This window comes from Apus apus, chromosome Z, assembly GCF_020740795.1.
Source record: "Apus apus isolate bApuApu2 chromosome Z, bApuApu2.pri.cur, whole genome shotgun sequence".
Classification (NCBI taxonomy): domain Eukaryota; kingdom Metazoa; phylum Chordata; class Aves; order Apodiformes; family Apodidae; genus Apus; species Apus apus.
In genome coordinates, this window is record NC_067312.1 from 20,051,552 (window position 1) to 20,071,014 (window position 19,463).

The following is a 19,463-nucleotide window of genomic DNA, read 5'->3' on the forward strand; positions in this document are numbered from 1 at the left end:
AATACATCCATTCTTCCAGTTTTTAAGTTGCTTTGCATGTAAGAACCCTGCTAGAAAGCCTTGTTCTGACACTGAATGAAAGAACCAAGTCCAACTGTGCAGCAGCAATTTCCTCCTTTGTAGGACCACACTCTTACTGTTCTGAACAAGTCTGGCAGCTGGCTGAGGCCTTTTGTTCCTGCCCACATCTTTTCTTTGGTTGATTTCTAGGGCATCCCCACATGTCAGGAAAAGAAAAAGCCTTTGGAGAGCACAGCATCAGCATTAACGACGTATAATTCATAACTATTCATCATCACAGCCTATTTTGCATCTAAAAAGTGAGTGTTCTACAGAGGGCATATTGTATTTCTATACTTCCCTGAAATGTATGAAAAAATGCCATGTTCTTCCAGTCATGACCTTCACACACATGCTTTTTAACTAATGTTGTTTTAATGTTTGACCTTTGTGCTCTGTCTTCCCTGGAGGCCTGAATCATTACCAAGCTGAATGCTGCAGCTAAGTGCTTTGAGCAGGCTTTGTGCTGTGCTGGTTCAGTCTGCTTGTAGTAGCCAGCCTGTTCTCCTAAACAGTGCTGAAGGCAATTATGTCCTGTTACCAAATAGACATTCCTCTTTTCTCTGCAGCAGCCTTCTTGGGTAACATCCGAAGAAGAGGATGGAAAGAAAAGGAGGTGGGTCCTCCAGGTTACTGTATCTGACTCTACTGATACCTTTCCATAGCTGTGGGTCTCTAGATACTTTCAATTATGTTCTTCCAAAGGTTATCTTGTTGACATGCCAGCTGTCTGGAAAATGCAGTTGTTTCACCATGACAGCAATGATACAAATATTGAGTTAATGTTTGTAAAGGGCAGTTACATCTATAAAGAAACCACCATAGAGAGGTGTATGTTTGGTGCAGCTTTCTGCCTAAGTTGCAAGGTATCATATAGTATAGGCAAACATATTGCCATGCAGGGGTCCATGCCCTACATGTTATACTGTAAATGGCTAGTGTATTGATAAAGAAGGTGCCTTTTCAGAAGGCCACTAAGAAAATATCAGAAAGAGAAAGGACTACCCAGGAGGGATATTCATATCAAGAAGCAAAAGCAGCACAAATAAAAAAAAAAAATATTGAGGGTGCACCTTGTGGTTATTTTTCATTTGTTTTTGTTTTTTTTGTGTTTTGTTTTGTTTTTTTTTAGTGGATATACATGGTTTTACAGGGGTCCTTGGGACCTTTACCACCTCATTACATATCACGTCATTGAAACATGAAGGTCAGGCTACAGGTAAACATTAGTTTTGGGAATATTTCTCCTCAGTCCTTAAACCTGCTGAGAAGACATGAGGCAACACAGCCTTTTATGTGAGGAAAAACCTCTGGCTTCTTTTTTCTTGGCTCCTTGCTGTGAGACATAAATATCAGAAGACGATGCACACTCTTTGCACAGACCAAAAGTATTTCTACGACATATCTGTTTTTTGTTTCATTTGTGTGGGTTTGTTTTGGTTTGGTTTGGTTTTGTTGGTTGTTTTATTTGTTTGCTTGTTTGTTTTTAAGAAAGCTCTACTCTAATTTAATAAATCCACATTCTTAATACAATTTCATTTAAGAAAGTTGTCTCAACCTGTTAGAGAAATAGATGGGGAAAACACAAGGCAGACCTGAAATCTTGCCATGGTTGGTTTTGGTTCAGTATGAAGGAACTCCCAAAGTCGAGCTTGTGATTTTGATGATTTCAGTCATGTGTATTAATGCACTGGACTCTCTTTACTTTCTCACAACAAATACTTTAGGATAAGTATCTCCATGTACTGGTTTGAGACAGGACAGAGTAAATTTTATTTATAGTAATTTTACTTTTCAGTTAAATGTCTTCTAAGTAACTGACTTTTCTGATATTAACAGCAAGTTTCGCAGTCAGTGTCTGCTTCTAGCAGTGATAACGCTCAATGTTTATAGTTACTGCTAGAGAATGGTATACAGAACCAAGGCCACATCTTACACTGCAGAAACAAAAGCAAGTAGTGGGGTGACACTTGTGGCCCTCCTACAAGGGGGAGTGGATTGGGCAGGTGACCAAAATTGACCAAATGCAGTATTCCATCCCATATGTGTCATACCTGGTAAAAATGTGAGGGATCATGAACGTCAAACTCTCCTTGTCCATGACAGGCATATTCCCATCTGTTCATTTGCCTTACATCTCCATCTGTGTGTTCCTGAATCCATGGGTTACTACATCCAGCTCCCATCTGCTGCTGACTCCATAAGCCCAGTCCAGGACTGTCCAAGGCTGCCCTGTAGCCTTGATGGTGACATGAGCCTTATTGGGGTGGGGGAAAGTGTTGGGTGGGGCATGATAGTGCTTTTTTTTGGTGTAGATTTGTATAGATTTCATTAATTTTTTTATAATCATTACTGTTTCATTAAAGCTGTTTAGTTTAATTTCCAACCTGTAAGTCTCTGTTTCTTATTCTCTTTCCTTTCCCTTTCCAGGAAGAGAGAAAGGTTAATAGAGAGCATCGATCAGTCATTTAATTGCAACCCAGTGTCACACTTTGACACTCCAATTACCAGTTTCCTTCCTTTTCCTCCTTCTATGAGCAAGTGGCTCAGACTAATGCTGCAAACTGGATAGGAGAACAATGTAGTTGTGCTGGCAGAAAAATTGGAAGTATTGTAGTACTAGTGCTTGCCTTCTGGACTGAATCCATGAACTAAGAGGCAGTCTTCGTTACAACATAGACACATGCTGGAAACGTCTCTGAAATCTTCAGGACACTAGCTGCAATGATAGAAGTAAAACAAATGTTTTTGCAAAATGCGACTTCTCACCGTTTTCCTAAAAATACATCAGCAGGTTGCATTCACCTTACTGGGTAAAGCAGCATTGGGATATAACAATGAGGTCAAAAGAGCCACTCATGTACACTATTTGGCTATTACAGCACCTGTGGGACCTACTCTGAGAAGACCCTGCTTAGATTCATGGGCAAAAGCTTTAGTGTAACTCATTTCAAGATGACCCAGCTTGCAGCATGGACTTACCTACAGAAGAGCTAGTTCTTATCACTGGATGTAACTTCCAGCTCTCCTACCTGCTTCTGCCAGAATGATGTGAGGTGTAAAGGATGGCATGGGATTTATATGAGCATCTTCACACAAAGGGTTGGAATGTCACCTCCTCTTGTTACAAGAAATTAGTGTTAAAATAATAGTTTACAGAAGTAATTAAATACTTATTTTTACTGCCTGCTTTCCTATTACGTGGTTCAAAACTTTAACTTGAAATGTTTTACCATTATTTGCCATGCTTTGTCCCAGCACTAAAAAAGTGCCTGACTGGTCTCCTTACGAAAAGTCACGACTCAGCACCTCTGAGACAGAGCACCATATTTCAGTGTGCAAAACCAAAATGAAACAAAAAGCTTCCTCACTGAGTCATTAAAAGACAAGTGTCAGTCTATAGAAGAACACTGTCATTGGTACTGTTGAACAAGGGATAGCAAGAGCCAAGCTTGTAACTCAAGTTGTAGACATTTGCTGTTAGAAGAGAGGCATAGAAATGCTGTAATGACAGAATCACAGAATCATAGAATGGTTTGGTTTGGAAGGGACGTTAAAGATCATCTAGTTCCAAACCCCCTGCATAGGCAGGGACACCTTCCTCTAGATCAGGTTGCTCAAGGCCCCATCCAACCTGGTCTTGAAGACCTCCAGGGAGTGGGCATCCACAGCCTTCCTGGACAACCTGTTCCAGCATCTCACCACCCTCACAGGAAAGAACTTTTTCCTGATGTCCAGCCTGAATCTCCCCTCTTTAAGCTTCAGACCACTGCCCCTTGTCTTCTCACTATATGCCTGTGTAAAAAGCCCTACCCCAGCTTTCTTGTAGGCTCCCTTCAGATACTGGAAAGTTGCTATAAGGTTACCACGGAGCCTCCTCTTCTCTAGGCTGAACAGCCCAAAATTCCTCAGCCTGTCTTCATAGGGGAGGTGCTCCAGCCCTCTGATCATCTTTGTGGCTCTCCTCTGGACACACTTGAGGAGTTCTATGTCCTTCTTATGTTGGGGACTCCAGAATTGGACGCAGCACTCCAGGTGGGGTCTCACCAGAGCAGTGTACAGGGGGAGAATCACCTCTCTTGACTGGCTGGCTATGTTTCTTTTAATGCAGCCTAGAATATGGTTGGGTTTCTGGGCTGCTAGCACACATTGCCTGCTCATGATAAACCTCTGGTCCACCTCTACCCCCAAGTCCCTCTTCTCTGGGCTGTCCTCAACCCTTTCTCCTCCCAACATATATTTATGCATGGGATTGACTTAACCCAGATGCAGAACCTTGCACTTGGCCTTGTTGAAGTTCATGCAGTTTGCACAAGCCCACTTCTTGAGCCTGTTGAGGTCTCTCTGGATGGCATCCCTTCACCACATAGTCTGGTGTCATCACCAAACTTGCTGAGGGTGCACTCGATTCCACTGTCCATGTCGCCGAGAAAGATTTTAAATAACACTGGTCCAAGCACTAACCCTTGGGGAACACCACTTGTCACTTGTCACCATTTGCACATTGAGCCATTGATCACAAGTCTTTGGGTGTGACCAGTCAGCCAGTTCCTTATCCAATGAGTGGCCCATCCATCAGATTCATATTGCTTCAGTTTTGAGACCAGAATGTTGTGCGGGGCAGAGTTGAAGACTTTGCACAGGTCCAGGTAGATGATGTCTGACTCTGTTTCTCTGCCTTTGGCCACTGAGGCTGTGACCCCATCATAAAAGGCAATTAAATTAGTCAGCCAGGACTTGCCCTTAGTGAACCCATGCTGGTTGTCACCAGTCACTCCTTTGTTGTTCTCGTGCCTTAGCAGGGTCTGCAGAGGATCTGCTCCAAGATCTAGCTGGCCTGTAGTTAGTAACAACTAATAAAGATGATTTTCTTAACACACATGCACAGTTCTATTGAGATAACAGAGGTTTTCTTTAACATCAAAGTTACCAGAGTTGCTCTGCATTTCATAAAAATACTGGCCAGTGGGTATATTCTAAGCTACAAATATCATTCAGTGTTTGTGTACGCACACAGCAAGCAAAATTCTATCTGAGGTCACAGGTTGTTGGTCACGCGTATGATTGATCTTCCTGCCTGGGTTACAGTCATGACAAACAAAGCAGTTATTCACAGTCACAGCATGTATTTTCTTTAGCCCATATGGGTTTTGTAGCCATTTTGAAGCCTTTACTTTTAAGTATTTATTAAAGACAAAGGTGCAAAAATACCAATTAAAATTGAAGTGCTCAAAATTTTAAATTGGACCTGTTTTCACAATTTGCTTTCCCTTTCAGATTAAGAAATTAAGTGTTACCTTTTAAAAAAATACTTTCCTAATAAACCCTCATCCATGCTCAATATGAGTGGATAAGAATTTCACCCTTGGCAGTACAAAAAACCCCCATCTTTTTGAACAACAAACCTGATTACATTGCCTTTCTTCATATATTCTTCATATCAAGAGAGATTAGTAGTAGAATTATTTTCAAATGACTGGAAGCCTAAGGAAAGAAACATACATAGGATAATAGGTCTTTCTCTGTGTAGAAAAAGAAGTATCCAATTCAAATGCACAGCTCAAGAACACAACAGGTGAAGGTATAACTTTTCTTTTTAGTTAATTTGTTCTCTGGTGTACAATTTGAACTGAATATGTTGACATAAATTCATTTCCCCTTATCCTGTAATTACACTTCTCACTATAACTAGGGGAAAAAAAAACATGCTGTCTAAAGAGCTGCTTTACTAACCCTTACTAATGACAAACGGAGACTGTATTTGAGGGGAAAAGAATGAGACCAACTGGAGTCACACTTTGTGCAGTCAGAGTCACTAAAGGTCTGTTGAACAAAGCAAAATAACTCGCTGTTTCTTGGAACTTAAATCTCCTCTATCTAGCTATCCTTGAAAAGAAGTCAAAATGGTATCTTTGAAGTCAAGACTAATAATTCCCTTTTGATACGTTTCATATATTTTAAAGAGAAATTAGCACTACAGCCTTATGCTGAATAATGAGTTGCAGACCTTGACCAACAAAGATGGTCTGGCTCTGGAGCCCGCTGTACTAATTAGGCACTATTTTTTTAATCATTGTAACCTGTTTTCCTCAACCTGAGACTTACATAAACTGAGGCTTTAACCACAGTTCAGAGCAGGTTGTATCCCTTCCTGTTTATTCTCTGCTAAAAGCTGGTTTTAATGATTGTGTATGCACCAGCCTTTTATTTTTAATCTCAAGACAAATCACAATATCTGGTATTTGCAGTCTCAGTCCAACAGAGTTGAAATTGCCTGTTTTGCCCAGGCTTTAACCCTATCAATGATAATCAACAAAACTAATGGTTTCCTCAGCAAATTAGACTACAGGGGCTACACACAGAGATCACTGATATTTGCCAGTACTTTCCACGAAGCCTACACTTTTTTTCTCCACATGGGTTTCTACTCTCAGCAACATACAAATCAGAAAGCACTGCAGATGTAAGTAACAAGTTTCCAATAGGGATGGATCAGGGACCTTGTGTAGTTGCAGAGAAGAAATGTAGCAAATATGAGTTTAGGATGTCATTTCCAAAAGTCGTATTACAGCCACAGTGAGTTTAGGATCTAGCTAGCTCCCGAGACAAAGCTGCAGGCCAAGCTCCATTTAAACGTGTTGCTTCCTTATGAAAGCAGAATTTCTTTTTCACAACTCTGCATAAGCTGCTGACAGGACCTGTCAGCAGGGTCTTGCTTTTTAAATGTTATTCTGAGGCCAGAGAAAATGGAGGCAACAGTTCCCAGTCAGGAGCAATGCAGCCTGAATGAATGAATTAATGGGGATGGAAGAAGCCTGTCATGGACTACAGTTGCAAGGTGAGACACAGTAGCACAAACTTCTGGAAACTCACTGTATTGAACAACACAGTGAGCCACATTTCAACTAAAATGCTTTAATAATGGATGGAATAGGCAAAATATCAATGTGAAATATTATTAATATTTTGTGGATTTTATATTTTGGTGAAACATTAATGGCACTACATGAGGATCTTACCAAACTGTCTTTACAGCAGAGCAGTTGAGAGTACACAGATGTGACAACCAATAGCAATACGTGATTCCACTGCTGACAGAAGTGAAAAACCCCATAGCTCATAGCAACTATTTTGGAGTTGGCAAGCCTCATGCTGGTGGTGGGGTCATAACCTTTTGGAGGCAATGAATGCTATGCTCTCTTTCATGGAAAATAATGGGATTAGTAAAGTGCATTTCCATTCAGCCCCCTCATTGCCAAGTTCTAGACAAGGCTTTTGGATTGCTTTGGAGAGGTCGTGGACTAGTAATTCAAAACACTGCCAGGTTCATGATTGTGATCACTATTACATGACTGCAAAAAGTACCATATGAATTAGTATATTTGGCCAGTAGAAACAAAGCTAACAATGGGGAAACTATTGGAGCACTATGGCAGTTGCCTTAAATTTGTGCTTACCTTTATATGTAATATTTGTGAATGTATCAAATTGTATTTTATCCTCAGTTTTATTAAAGTTTGCAGATGATAAAAAAGCATGTTAGGTGCTAAGTTAAAGTGAGAAGTCTGAACACTAAGCAGCTTATCAGCCTTAGCAACCATAACTTTGCCTAAAATATCATTTTCTGATTTATTTACTCAAAATCAGGATGATGCCAGTGCTATAACTGGCCTCTTTCAATATTTGCATTTATGTCCACATCATCAGCCAGGTCTTCCCTGTTCCCTGCTCTATCTGCTGGTGAACCAAATGCTGTATCACTTATCCCATGTAGACACAATTGGGGCAGAAGAAATGGATCAGTATCTTTGTTTTCATGGACTTCCTTCCTGATTGGTCTAGCTGTATGAGAGTATAAACTATTCTCAATATACCTTATTTTTTTTTGCTTTTTCATTCTAGCACTGATACTTCTGCCTAATTACATTTTTTCCTGCAAAATTATTCTGTACTGTAAAATGATCCTGCAAATGTGTAAAGAGATTTTGTAGGGGGACAGATGGATGGGAAACCAGTTATTTGTTGTCAAGGTAGGAATGGTGTTATGAGTCACATTGCTGCAGTTTTAAATCATGTTACAGTGCTACACAGTCCAGAGCAAGAGGAGAGGTCTGTAAGTCCAAGAAATGGGAGAGAAACCCCCTCTTCTTGTCGTATGCACTGTGTGATTTTTCAGATGGGTAACACGGAGTGGCTGCAAGAGCAGCAAAAGGAAGCTTGCCCCTGAAAGGTATCTTGTAATTTGTTTCCGTTGCTGGATGCTTCTGCAGCCGATGTATGTACCTTTATAGTTATCTGACACTTTGAACTACGTGAAAAGTAGGGTAAGAATTTGGCAGGAAACAAGTGGAATACTTATAATTGCTGGAAGAAACCTATTAAAATATTTTGCAAGACCTGTTGTAACAACAGCAGCAATTGAAGACCTGTTTCCTGGTTCTTTCTGCTTTTCCCTTAGGTACCTGACAGCAAGAAAAGTCTATTTGTAGCTAGCACCGAGTTGTAAACCTTGTCTCATGCTTGATCCACAAATGAGTCCTGACTTTAAATGGTCTTTTAAAAATGCATCAATTCACCAGAAAAAGCAGAAGCTGGAGATAAAAGAAAATTGTGTCCATGACTTCACTCTCGCTTCTCTCTGCTGTATTGTATAGGATTCTTGATACTGAATTCTTCCCACAACTGCTTAGGACTCCCAGGTCCAGTGCAAATACTCTCATTCTACAGCTCAAGTACTGAGGTTCTTTTCCCATTTGGTTCAAAGCTACCCCAAGCATTTGAGGTGTTTGAGCCACAAAACAACTGCAATTTGAAGCATAGACATCCATGGGGCCACTGTTCCATTTAATCCACTGAAAATACATGAAGCACACTAAAAGTAGAGTAAGACCAAGAATGTTGAGAAGTGGGATGTGAAACTCTTATCAACAACATATGGGATATCTGTACTTAGAAATGGCGTCTTAGGCACTTGTGAGAAAAAAAGTAGACTATGAAAGCTACCTCTTGGCCTTCCTGGGACTGCTGTAGGATGTCTGGTTTGCCTCATGGTGTGTGCATGCACTCTGCCTTAAGAAGGCAATGCTCTTCAAACTGTAGTGAATGTGAAGCAGACAAGATGTTGCACTAGAAGACTGGAAGTGCTTAGATACTTAACATGAAGGACCACTGAGGAGACAAACTGTTAACTTGAAACATGTCTCATAGATATGGCTTGAGCTGCAAAGGCATAGGGTATTACTTAAGGAAGCAGTCTGCCTAATAAAAAGAATCTGCTGAATAAATCTCAGGGTGTTAACAACACATCAAGGACACATACTCTCAAGAAAAGTTACTACATGGAAAATAAATGGGAAAGTATCTGGGCTCAAATTATCTTGCAACATGGGATAAAATGTTTAGGCAACAGCATGCTGAGGTCTGTAAATGCATTTAGCTATGCTACACACTGAATAGATTGAGTTATAGATTGTAAAAAACTTTAAACAGTTACTACATATGGGACATGAACGGCTCTTTGGAGAAGCTGTTTTGTGTTTTTGGTACTTACAATGTTTTTTGATACATATGAAAGAAAACCTACACTTGGTAGGTTAATAATTCAAAGAAATAACAGGAACAAAGGGCACATCAAGTGTGTCACACTTGGTGAGATGGAGAATCATAGAACCCTAGACTCATAAAATCATTAAGGTTGGAAGGGACTTTAAAAATCAACAAGTTCCTTCCACGAGCAGGGAACCCTACCCCCAGACCAGGTTGCACAAAACCTTGTCCGACCTTGTCTTAAAAACCTCCAGGGATGGGGCATCAACAACCTCCCTGGGCAACCCATTCCAGGTCCTCACCACCCTTAAAGTGAAGAATTTCTTCCTAGTATCTAACCTAAATCTCCCCTGTTTCAGTTTAAAACTATTACCCCTTGTCCTATCACTATCTTCTCTGATGAAAAGCCCCTCCCCAGCTTTCCTGTAGGCCCTTTTCAAGTACTGGAAGGCTGCTGTAAGGTCTCACCGGAGCCTTCTCTTCTCCAGGCTGAACAGCCCCATCTTTCTCAGCCTGTCTTCATAGCAGAGGTGCTCCAGGCCTTTGATCATGGTGGCCCTTCTCTAGACCCTCTCCAACAGGTCTATATCTCTCCTGTGTTGAGGGTAGCAGACCTGTACACAGAATTCCAGGTGGGGTCTGACCAGAGCAGGGGGGCAGAATCACCTCCCTGGCCCTGCTGGCCACACTTCTTTTGATGCAGCCCAGGATGTGTTTGGCTCTCTGGGCTCCAGCACACACTGGCAGCTCATGTTGAGCTTCTCATCTATTACCATCCCCAAGTCCTTCTCCTCAGGACTGCTCTCCAGCCATTCTCCCCCCAGCCTGTATTTGTGCCTGGGGTTGCACTGACCCAGATGCAGGACCCTGCACTTGTCCTTGTTGAACTTCATGAGGTTGGCACTGGCCCACCTCTCCAGCATGTCAAGGTCCCTCTGGATGGCCTCCCTTCCCCCTTGCTTGTCAACCACACCAACACAGCTTGGTATCATATCAGCAAATTTGCTGAGGATACACTTAATCCCACTGTCCATGTCTCCAACAAAGATGTTAAGCAACACTGGTCCCAATACTGACCCCTGAGGGACACCACTCATCACCTGCCTCCATTTGGACATTGAGCCATTGACCACAACTCTCTGGGTGTGGTCATCCAGCCAATCTCTTATCCACTGAGTGGTCCATCTGTCAAATCCATGTCTTGTCAGTTTGGAGAGCACGATGTCATGTGGGACAGTGTCAAACACCTTGCACAAATCCAGGTAGATGACATCAGTTGCTCTGCCACCATCCACCATCTCTGCAGCCTTGTTGTAGAAGGCCACCAGATTGGTCAGGCATGACTTGCCCTTAGTGAAGCCATGTTGGCAGTCACGAGTCACCTCTTTATTTTCCATGTGCCTTAGCAGACTTTCCAGGAGGATCTGCTCCGTAACCTTGCTAGGCACAGAGGTGAGACTGACTGGCCTGTAGTTCCCTGGGTCTTCTTTTTTCCCCTTTTTAAAAATAGGGGCAATATTACTTTTTTTCCAATCAGCAGGAACATCAGCAAACTACCATGACCTCTCAAATATGATGGACAGAAGCTTAGAAATTGCATCTGCCAGCTCCCACAGGACCTATGGGTGGATCCCATTAGATCCCACAGGGACCTTCAGGTTCTTTAGATGGTCACAAACCTGCTCTGCTCCTACAGTGGGGGGTGTAATTCACTCTCCCAGTTGCTGCTTTCACCAGAGAATCTGGGATTTAAGGAAGAAAAAGGATGTCTCCTTAAGAAACTTTAAAAAAGAGCCAGCTATTTTCTCTGAATAATATTTTAATTTGTTAGGCTACTTTCACAGTCTACCATTACAACACTGATTTATTTAGGATGTGCAAGAATTTTCTGCTTGATGCCAGAAGAAAAATTTTGTAAGGAATCCAGACCATGGAAACTGTGAAGTAAGAACACTTGGGAGCAAACAGGAAAATTATGTCGAAGTATGTGATTGGAAATAACAAAATACACTAAATAAGAGCCCCACAAACCTGAGTATGCCCCACTGTTATACAGCAATGCTTTGTGTGCTAATGGGAGATTGTAGTTGCTGATATCCAGTAGTTAGCATTTGTTAAAGGCAAAGACAAGAATGGATCATTCTCATAAATGATTTCACTGTGGGTGTTGAACTTTACTACGTTTCCATCCTCATGTAGTTCTCTTATGTAGTTCTCTTGTCCAAGGAGATGTAACAGGGTGCTCCATCTCTCAACATGCCTGTCCCAGGTCACTGCATTGATCAACAATAAACTACTTCAGGATTCTGTTCCTGTTTCATTTGCGCTTCTAAGAGGTCTGCAGCATATTTCAAGAAGCAGACATGGATGACAATAATTTGTTTATATCAATGAAGAACATACAGTTTATTGCTGCATGTTTGTGTTCAGTTGTATTAGTAAAGAAGACCAATGTACTCTCTGCTGAATCAGGCCCAGTCAGCATGGGGTTTAGACTGGACATTAGGAAATTTTTTTTCACAGAAAGGGTGGTTAGACACTGGAATGGGCTGCCCAGGGAGGTGGTTGAGTCACCATCCCTGGGTGTGTTTAAGGGTCATTTGGGTGTGGTGTTGGTGGATATGGTTTAGGGGAGAACTTTGTAGAGCAGGGATGATGATTGGACTCGATGATCACAAGGGTCTTTTCCAATCTGAATAGTTCTATGATTCTATCCAGTCTATTGGCCATACTGCCTATATCCAAAACTGAGACTTTGGGCTTCTGCTTTCTACATATAAAAAAAAACACCCCACACACCACTTAGACAAAAAAAGAAAAAAAAAAAGTGTATATTTTAAAAAATAAAAATAAAAATAGATGTTTTGTCTAAAATAAAAAAGTATTTTTTTATAATAGTGTCTTAAGTTACAATTTTCATAGGAGGTGAAACCTTACAGGTTTTCTGGCTTACTTTAAAGATAAAATATTTAGTGAGATATCAGCCACACGAATCAGCTAAATTCGTCTATACTTTAAGAAAGCTTGCTTGTATTGTTTTCTTCTGAAACAAAACCCTTCAACATTAAATGTTTTGCAGCTGCTGTGCCTGCATCTTTATTAATCAAGCATATAAAAATTCCTAGATCTCTTTGAAAGGTAGAAACACCTTATTGACTGGAGCAACAACAAGCTAACATTTACAGCTTTAATTATTAGAGGTAAGGGCAGGTACTGTTTGACCAACCTAATCTCCTTCTACAACAGAGTGACCTGCTGATTGAATGACGTAAGGCCTCTGGATGTTGTCTACCTTGACTTTAGCAAGGTCTTTGACAAGGTTTCCCACAGCATTCTCCTAGAGAAGCTGGCTGCTCGTGGCTGGGATGTGCACACGCTTCACCGGGTAAGAAACTATTTGGATGGCTCGATCCAAAGAGTTGTGTTCAATGAAACTAAATCTACTTGGTGTTCAGTCACGAGTGGTGTTCCCCAGGGCTCACTGCTGGGGCTGCTCCTGTTTAACATCTCTGTTGATGACTTGGATGAGGGAATAGAGTGCACTCCCAGTGGAAATGACACTAAATTGGTGGGCAGGGTCTAGCTGCTTGAGGGCAGGGAGGCTCTGCAGAGGGTTCTGGACAAGCTTGACTGATGGGCCAAGGCCAATGGCTTCAATAAGGTTAAATATTGGGTCCTGCACTTTGGCCATAACCAACCCCAGCAATGCTACAGGCCTGGGGAGGAGTGGCTGGAGAGCTGTCCAGGAGAGAGGGATGTTGGGGTGTTGATTGACAGTCAGCTGAAAACGAGCCAGCAGTGTGCCCAGGTGGCCAAGCAGACCAACACCATCCTGGCCTGCATCAGGAATAGTGAGACCAGCAGGACCAGGGAGGTGATCCTGCCCCTCATCTCGGCCTTGGTGGGGTTGCACCTTGAGCACTGTGTGCAGTTTTGGGCATCACAGTATAGGAAAGACATTGAGGTGCTGGAGAGGGTGCAGAGAAGGGCAACTAGGCTGATTAGAGGTCTGGAGAACAGGTCTTATGAGGAGAGGCTGAGGGAGCTGGGGGTGTTCAGTCTGGAAAAGAGAAGGCTGAGGGGAGACCTCATAGCTCTCTACAACTACCTGAAAGGAGGTTGTGGTGAAAAGGGTGTAGTGAGGGAGGGTGACTTCTCTCTAGTGAGTAGTGATAGGACAAGAAGAAATGGGGTCAAGCTGCACCTGGGGAGGTTCAGGCTGGATATTAGAACAAATTATTCACAGAAAGAGTGGTGAGGCACTGGTACGGGCACCCAAGGAAGTGGTGGAGGTACTATCTCTGAAGATGTTCTGAAAATGGGTAGACGTGGTGTTTCATAAGATTGTTTATTGGTTAGTGGTTGTAGGGTGGATGGTTTGACTAGATGATCTTGAAGGTCTTTTCCAAACTTGATGATTCTATGATTCTCAATTAATTAGATTTTCTCTATACCCTGTTATTTTATTTTAGCCATGCCATTTAGTTATTCAGTCTACTTCAGGGCTCTTCACTAAATTTTTTACTTTTTCAGCAAATGTAAGAAACGATTCTAACAGAAAACAGAGTAGTGGTGTCTTACATAGTACAGGTATTCACTGAAGATTAATAGGAATTAAACCTATGTAAGTTCCTGTGTGTTGAAAAGAGGTGGATATACTCATATAAACTGTCTAAAGCAAACTAACTAAATTCTGAATCAAGTTCTTCAGCTCTTGGGACATTGGTAGTGAAACCTGGTGTTTGTAGTTCATCCACTCGAAGAAGAAACAGCAGACTTTATATTGCTGTTACTGTTTTGGGATTTTTTTATCTAATTGGCAAGAGGCCTGTACACCGCACCAAGCTGCAAATACATCAGATCACTGAGCACATTTGCTGCAGCTGCAGCATCAGCTGCAGAAGGATAGATGGAGCTGTGCAGCCAGCCCTTCTGCTGCCTCTCCTGGCAGGGAGGCTCAGTAGCACCAGCCCTGTCATTTCCAGCCTGGCTGACTCCACTGTGGGGACATCCAACTCAAGTCAGGTGTGAAAACCAGTATCTGGAGTTTGTGCTACTGAGCTGCTTATTGTGATTGAAGAGGATAAACTGCTATCTGCAAACATGCAGGAAGGCTGTTCTTAAAGAGCACACTAAATATATGCCACTCAGCCATTCTAATACAGCACCTCTGTACACTGTCAAGGAGAGGTTTTTTATTTATTAATTTGTAATTTTATTAAAAAAATAGGTAGGGCAATTGTTTACAGACACATTAACCTACCAATATAAAAAGTGTAAGCTGAAATTTCAGATTTGGGTTCCACAAAAACTGCACTCCCACATCTCCAGAGACAGATACCATCACACACAGATGTATGGTTAGATGCTTACATCATGGCATGTGTGCAAGTGCCTGTTTTACAACCACACTCTAAGTATTTGCATTTGTATTTTAGGCACAGTCTACCAATCTTCCCCCTTGAGTTTGTAGTTCTGAGAGCTGACTTTCAAAGAAGCAGTTTCAAAGAGATAATGATTTTTAAAGCTGAGCTATGGTCACAGCAGACTGTGTTAAATTCTATAAAAAACAATTCCAGAAAAAAAGGTTGTTGGCCCAAGGCACTTACCACCTATCTACAGAGTAAAAGAAAGGAAGGACAGAAGTGTGAGATATCAGAAACCATAAGGCGACACAAATAATTGAGTTTTATAACTCTGATAACCAAGGCCTTTTGGGTCGAATGTGATGGGGTTTTTTTTATAATGTAGTTGATGATCTATGATAGTACAAAACTGTTGATTTAAAAAAAACAAAACAAAACCAAAATTCCAAATTTTTTATAAACATTTGTCAAAGAAAACAAAGACTTTTGTGAAAGTGGAGGAAAGAAGAAAATAAAAGCCTTGTGAAAACATTTTAAAATTTCTTTTACTTGCTTTTCCAGTAAATGAAAGGCAGTATTGCCCCATAGGTGTGAAACACTGTTATTTCCATAACTCAGTCCTGTTGAATGATACACATGTCAATCTTATGGTTTTCAGTTACTAGTTATGTTCAAAGCAAATGTTACCAAATTATTTTAAAGCAGGTGAGAAAATAATTGCAAGGGCACAAAACCAGGTTGTGTCCCCAGCTCTCTCTTATTTCAGTTGAGAGTTAGTCACGTAACAGCCAGTGTTGCTTTGGAGAAACTCTTTCCTATATTTTTTAATACATTTTGCTGTTTTCAGTCCCTTTATTTACAGGGTTTGAGCCATGAGGGGCCTCTGTTTGAGGATATTAAGGATAGTCACAGTCAGACTAGCATTACTGTGCAAAAGTACCCTTACTGAGGGAAAAGACAAATATGAAACTGAACTGGGATTATAAATAATCAAAATCCACCAGAGCTTCAGGCAGCAGGAGGCATCTGCTATACTTGCTAAGCAAGTGCTGAGTGACTCTAATATGCAGGTAACCACTAGCCTGAAACATCACAAAAAAGACTAAGCAGACAATTCTTCTTAGGAACCCGTGAGGGCAACACTCTGACTACTGATTTGTACCTCTCTGCTCTCTTAGGATACTCTCCAAGTAGTATCTGGCTCTTGTTTACTCTCTGTTACCCAATGCTGTTCTCTGCAGCTGGACCCCAAAGACACAGCATGACAGCAAGACAGATGTATGAGCCAGGCTGCAAACAAGCACACAATATTTACATAGAAATGTTCAGGTTGGAAAAAAACTGTAAGATCATTCAGTCCAAACTTTAACCTAACTCTACTAACCTTGCTCTACAGCCCACCATTAAACCATGTACCTAAATACCACATCTGTAAGATTTTTAAACACATTCAGGAACCACTTCCCTGAGTGGCCCATTCCAATGTCTAATAACCCTTTCTGTAAGTAAGTTTTTCCTCATATCCAACTGAAACCTCCCCTGGCGTAACTTGGAACCAGTTCCTATCATCTTGTAGCTAGTTACTAGTGAGAAGAGACCAACCTCCCCCTTGCTACAGCCTGCTTACAGGTAGTTGTAGAGAGGAATAAGGTCTCCCCTCAGCTTCCTCCTCTTCATATTAAGCAGCCTAAGTTCTCTTAGACATTCCTCATAACATTTGTTTTCCAGACCCTTCACCAGCTTTGTTGTCCTTTCCTGGACTGACTCCAGCACCTCAATATCCTTGTACTGAGGGGCCCAAAACTGAACACAGTATTTGAGGTGCAGCCTGAGCAGTGCCAAGTACAGAGGGACAATCACTTCCCCAGTTCTGTTGGCCACAGTATTCCTGATACAAGTCAGGATGCCATTGGCCTTCTTGGCCACCTGGGCACACTGCTGGCTCATATTCAGCCAGTTGTCAACCAACATCCCTTCACCCCTGGGCATCTTTCCAGCCACTCTTCCCCAGCCCAGTAGTGCTGCATGGGATCGTTGCTACCCAAGTGCAGGACCCAACGCTTGTTCTTGTTGAAGCTCATACAATTGGCCTCAGCCCATCGATCTAGTCTGTCCAGGCCTCTCTGTAGAGCCTTCCTACCGTCAAGCATATCAAGAGTCCCACCCGACTTGGTGTCATCTGCAAACTTACTAAGGGTGCACTCTATCCTCTCATTGAGATGATTGATAAAAATATTAAACAGGACTGGCTCCAGTACTGAGCCCTGGGCAACATCACTTGGGACGAGCTGCCAACTCAATTGAACTCCATTCACCACAACCCTCTGGGCCTGGACTGTCCAGCCAGTATTTGACCCAGCAGAGTGTGTGCCTATCGAAGCCTTGGGCAGACAATTTTTTCATTAGGATCTTGTGGGGACAGCGTCAAAGCCTTTATTGAAGTCAAGGTAGACTACATCCACAGCCTTTCCTTCATCTGATAGACAAGTCACTTTGTTGTAGAAGGAGATCAAGTTCATCAAGTGGGATGTTCCTTTCATGAACTCATGCTGAATGGGCCTGTCTTGATGTCCTGGTTTCCTGTACATACATATGAGGTCTCTGCCTTTTACTCAGCACCACAAATAAGTAGCCAAAGGAAGAAATTCCTCTTGTATGAACAGGACCAGAAATTTCTCCAAGATTTCCATGCTTACATAGATTGAATACAGATCTAAGCTTAAAATATGATAGTGACACAGGATTAACCATGATGGATCAGCACAATCACCTATTTAACATAGTATCCACTCATGGACATGTGACATAGAATAGCCTGAAGTTCCCTTTAAAACAATGCGGCTGAGAGAAGAAAACACATATAATTTTTTCAATGTAATGTTTTGTTATTTAGTTGGGCTGTATTGAAGGCCATTAAGATATTCTTTGAATTCTAGCAAAGGTTGGAGTGAATATAACTGAAAGGCTGGGTTTCTGTGCCCACTTCCTCATGATTTTTGTTTGTTTTCACCAAGCTAAACAGAAATTATTTATATTGATGTTTAAAAATGGATTTAGAAACCTGTTGTCAGCTGGATGATGCATTAGAAAGTTATTGCCTAGAAGGCACCCAAAAAAGTGTCATTTAGTTGCATGCTATGTCTTGGCTCCCAGCAGCTACTAAATTCTGAACAACCCGCTCTGCCTTTTTGTCTCTTTATTTCAGATCAGACTTGAATCTTGCAGCTGCATTCTCCAGAAAAGCCTGAAATAGGAACCACTGTTGTCACATCTGAAAATTACTTCAATCCCCAACCTCTAGTGATATCATATATTAACCTCTGACTTTAGCAGCTGGGAACACCTCAGCTGTTTAAATAAGATCACAACTGAAATCTAGAAAAAAATGCAGGAGGTTAATATGCAAAATATTCCGGCTTTAAAGTCTGGGAGTTTGCCAGCAGCCAGGAGCAGCAGCACATTGGGGGTTGTGTTGCTTTGTTAGAGGATGCTGCTGCTGTCAGTGCATTGTGTGAGTGCAGCTGTGAAGACAGATAAGGTGGAAACAGAATAAGGACAACTCCACAAAGGCAGGCAAGTATTTCTTCATCTGAGCAAAAGTATGTTTTCTGTGTCCAGAAAAAAGGTATCTAATTAATGCTGTACTCATTCATGGAAATGAGTCTTTTACTGAAACACATCCCATTCTCTCTAATTGTGGTCAAAGCAGGTCAGTAGACCTCAGATGAGCCAAGACTCTGACACAATGCAATAATCTCCTGTTATTGTGAATGGTAGTATTCACACAGCATAATCATTCAGACTATTCAATTGATTTTATAAGTCAATGAAGATTTAAAACATTCCTTTGTGGTGTTATTATATAGTCTTCACTGAGAGAAATTAAATCAAAGGAAAGAGAGTTTGTGTTATGCAAAAATTAAAAAAATAAATGTTTGGGTTTAAATTTAAGATTACTAATTGACTATCCTCTGCTCTAAACTCAAGACAACACTTTTGAACATTTGAAAGCATAATCTTGTTAGTTCTCCAGTAGCTCTGAAAAATCAAGAAACACATGACTCAACTGATCAACCATCATGTAGAAGCAAGAAAGTGCATCTACTGAGCTGACCTAAAGATTAATATGAGCAGGAAGGACACCCACCATCTGTCATCCAATCATCCATGTATCAGAACATCCTTCTCAAACATAAATGACTTCTGTGTACTGTCTTTGCCAATGTGCAGCCAAATCTAGCAATAGCAAGCATTTAATAAGCTTATGTACAATTTTCTGTTACTGCAAGTGAGGGAAGATGAGAAAAAGACCAGGCCATAATATTGCATTGGAACACTTAAAGTGTAATCACAGCCACCTATAATTATTGTCCCGAGCAAGCAGCAGTTACTGACATCCAGTAACACTAAATTTAATAGTGGTAGTAAAGGTTACAGATTTCTTTATTTTTCCAAAACATTAATGATTAGGATTGGTGTTATTAGAGCAGT